Here is a 4,394-nt window from a genome sequence, read left to right as displayed (position 1 = left end):
GGGGCTCGGAGCGGGCCCCGCGGGCCGGGCTCGGCTCGGTCAGGGCGCGGCCCGCCCGGTGCCCTCTGCCTGGGGCTTGTGGGCGAGACGCCCGCGGGCGGCAGCAGCGCCCGGGGGCACAAAATGGCGCGCGGCGCGGTGCTCGCCTCGCCTGGCCGCGTGCGGCGGCCGTTGTGGTTTAAACGGGCGGCCGTTAAACGGGCAGGTGCAGGGTCTCAGGCGGGGAGGCTGGAGGTGTTTCAGCCCTAGCACCTGCCTGCCCGCGTACCTGCAACAGGTACACGCATACAACACGCAAAGGGCTGCGCTCCTGTATCGCAGCTGGGCTAGCGAAGGTTTAATATAAACACTGCTGGGGACGGAGAGCGAAGCTGCCGAGGGAGATGCAACGCTGGCATTTGAAATGGCGTTCAGAAGTCTGTCAGTTCTTCTTGAAGGAGTTTGAGTGAGGCTGCAATGCTGACCGCCCTGCTACTGTGAAACCCATGGTTTTTCTTCACAAGATTCATGAAACAATGGAGACATGGCTTTTGTTCCAGGATTCTAAACTTGGAAATGAGTGTAAGGGAGGAAAAAAAAAAAGTGAACAGAAAGGAATTGTATAACCAGTTTCCTTCCATAAGTCTCTTAAAAATAAAATGTCTGGGGTTCTCTCACAGGGTTGGAGTAAGCTTAGTTCTTGCTTATGCTCCAGACAACCTTTCTGCAGGCCCCAGAAGGAATTTGCAAATGAGCATGTTCTTGTTCCAGGGCCTCCAGCTCCCAGCTGGGTCCAGCCCCCTCTGAAATGGCCAGATCAGTTTTGTACTGTTTGCGTTCTCCTACTTTGCTGCTTCCCCATCCTTTCTGCTCCTCCAGCATTACCCATTTTTGTCACGCCTGGTGCTTCCCAAGGGTGGCCTGCCTTTGGTGTCATGAGGAATGGCTGGAGATGGGGCTACCTGAGTAAGTGTAGCCTTACCACCTTCTCCAGAGCTTCAAGGAGCGGTCATCTGTGGCTTCAACCTCTTGAAGAAGTACAGTATCTGGCCACTAGCCTCTGGTTTAGGAAACCCTTCAGCTGTGATGACTCAGCTTTTCAGGAGTAGTTTGGCACCTAGCTCCTTGTGCTTTAACTTTTCTCTGCTGTGTTTCCCTGTGAGTATTTATTATACTGAAATGGAGGCAATGCGCTTCTCAGAGCCATGCTGCATTATAACCAGGCGTTCTGTGCTATCCAGAGTTACAGAAAAGTCAGTAATTCAGAGGTGGTCCAAATTTTAAAAAGGGAATCTTGTGTCTAGAGGATGCTCTATAGATGGGGGATTTTATAGGTAGGAAATTACCTTCTTTTTAGTGTTTATTTTCAGTTCCTTTTCCTGGGATTAAAAACCTCAGATTCCTGACTGTGGAAATAAGGAACCAGCAAAGTGTACTATGTAACTGCTTGCTCTTTAAAATTGATTTACTTGATAACAAGAAGATGGTTGGGGAGGGTATCAAAGGAAACAGGATCTCAAAAACAAGTGATACACAGTGGAAGAACATGGAATTTAGGCAAGCATGGTGGGTTCCCAAATTGCCCAGAAAGGCTGGCAAAGAGGCAATCAAAGTAGTCTTGCTTAACTTATACACTTCAGCTGCAAAAGAGGCTAATTTTGATAGAGCATCTGCATGAGTAAAATAAATTCTACAGTTTAACAAGGCAATCATATCCCATTAGGAAAATTAGTGACATTTATACATCTGAGCTGTTTGCAAGTTAAAATTAATTGATCTCATTGGAGCTATTGAACTATTGGAACTACATGGAGCATGTATTGCTGTTCAAGTGCCATGGATCCCGTAGCAGTGACACAGACTGTATTACCCCACTGAGATATCATACCAGCACTTCCAATGCAAGAATTTATTCTACACTGTCATCGGGTCTCAGGTGCCCTGGCCACACTGTGTGTATGTACAGTTTCTCCTGTAGTATCTTCTGAGAGCACTGTTTGACCAGTAATGAGTGAAGCACCTGCAACTCTCCCCCAGAAGCTTATTAATATCACTGTGATATCTGGTCCTCTCTGCCTGCATAGGCAGCCTTTTGTGTCTGTCTCACTGCTGTGTCTAACTGTAAGCTGTAAGAGGGTGACCCTTACAAAATTCTAGGAATAAGACCTGTGAGGCCTCTTCTGGGGCATTTTCAAAAGGTGAGGATGATCAGATTTCTCCATGTTTACAGACTTTTAGGATAGGATCTCTGCTGATGCATATTCTGGAAATGGGATGACTCCCCGCTCTCATCCTCAGCTGTTCTCTCCCCACCAAGCATCTCACAAAGATAAAGGTAGCTAGTGGTCTGAGATCTGTTACACCCCTTGAGTTTTCTTTGCATGCATGTTACTGCTGTTGGGACTTCAGTCTGTTGTTATGAAGTGTGCCTCTGCAGTCAAATGTTTCATTACCAGTAATTAGGATAATAGCAAGCAATCCTGGGAATGTTCTCATACTGTAAATTGTTCCTCACTTTTCTGCCCATTATAGACACCTGAGAGGATTTTCCAAGCACCTCCTTTTTGTTTGTTTTGCTGTTGTGTGTATGTGTGTGCGGTTTTCTTTTTCAATCAGAGGCAGCAAACCAGCTGCTGAGATCTAAAATTAGGTGCACATGAGAACACAGCTCAGCCGTTTGTAAATAGATCTTCCTTTACTTCTCTCAGCTGAGCTCTGTCCTGATCAGCCTGGCTGATGAGGGAGCTGACTATAGTGATGGTGGTGCATCTTTTCCACTTGCCTGTCTTGGTCTTTGGAAATAATCACAACTCACTGTCTTATGCTCAGTTCCTGTACTTCCTGGAAGTCAGCTGTCTTCAGGTTTCAGAACCAGAGGGTACAAGGGAGAGGAGGCAGAGAACAAGTCAAATCCTTTCATTTCTAAGGGGCCAGGTTGCTGAATAGATGTGGGAGGAGGTAAACTGGCAAATTCTGTGATCCGGTCCATACTTGATCCTCGTCTCTTGGAGTTGTGTCACTGTAAATTAGATTAGTACTGAGTAGTGTATATTTAATTCTCACTTATCATATATCCTTTAGTACCTGTAGCTACCTTTACAGTGTTAGTAGAATTAGCCTGTAGATGGGTGCTTTTTGTCTGAATGTAGGAATCAGAATTTATGTGGGTGATCATATGCTAAATTCAGGATATACTTTCAGTCAGTCAGTTTCAATTTCAAATCATGACTCTCCTGTGAAAGCAGTAACTTCAGCACGAGATGGAGGACAGAACAGGGTGTAGCTTATTTGCTTGTTGCTGTCTGCTTAAACTCCCTGTATTTGTGCAGTAACTCTTCTGATCACTATCACCCTGCAATTATTCCATATTGCCCTTTCACTACTGCCTATGTCAGCAAAACAAGAAATTAGAGCACTGGAGACTGCACCTGTTTGTCCAGCCACCTTTTCAGATAAAAATGGGCAATTAATGCATGAGTAGCATAAAATATGAATGTTCATATTGTAGACATTGTTAGTGCAGTAAAAGAGAATATTAATTGCAGATGTCTCCACAGAGAAGGAAGTGACCTCACTTCCTTATTGCATTCTCAAAATCTTTATTACTACCTTGTGTTATTGTCTGACGTGTAATGGTTTCAGTTTGGAGAGGTCTAGAACCCTGCAGGTGGATGTCTGCTAGCTCAGTTAAACGTTACAAGTTTATTGCCTCCCAGCTGTGGTGAACAGAGCAGGGGAGAGAGGGCCCTCAAGCAAAGAAAGAGGGCAAATGTGCAGTGGTTTGCAGTAGAGGATTCTCTTCAGGATTTTGGATTCTGTTCCCAGAGCTATCCCAAGCCTGTTGTGTCATACCAGATGTGGTATCAAGTTGTTTCTCAATTTATCCATCAGTCAAAAGATAATAATGTAGGAGAGAACTGTAGGATTAAATATGTTTTTTCCTGTTAGACTGCAGTATTTTCAGAAGGACTCTATAGTCACATTCCTGCATGCTCTGTTGAATCACTAAAATATAGATTGGAAAGTACTGCATAGAGTGGGAGTGGATATAGAACAGACAATAGAGAGTCACTCTGCAGTTAAAAGATCTTCTGTGCAGTTCAAACAAACAACATACTGTCATTTTGATGTTTTCTGTGCTACTCTTACAGTGCATCGAAGCTGGTAGATCACTGACTTTTGAAATGTTTCTGTTCAGTTTTGGCCACTGATACTTGCAAGAGAGAGGTTCTGTTCTAGCTACTGTATCAAGGCAATGCAAATTGTTACAAATCAACAATTGACTAAATTTTGAATTTCGCAGTAGTTGTGAGCTGGTTGCGTTTTTACACAGGAATCTTGTCATCTTGTTTACACTGGTCAAATCGGCAGTAGCTCCACTGAAATTCCTGGGTTTAGGTTGCAATGAAGTTAGC

The sequence above is a fragment of the Apteryx rowi genome, unplaced genomic scaffold (assembly GCF_003343035.1).
Source record: "Apteryx rowi isolate R43461 unplaced genomic scaffold, aptRow1 scaffold_142, whole genome shotgun sequence".
Taxonomy (NCBI): domain Eukaryota; kingdom Metazoa; phylum Chordata; class Aves; order Apterygiformes; family Apterygidae; genus Apteryx; species Apteryx rowi.
The sequence above is the reverse complement of the archived record's forward strand: the minus strand, read 5'-3'. Positions refer to the sequence as shown.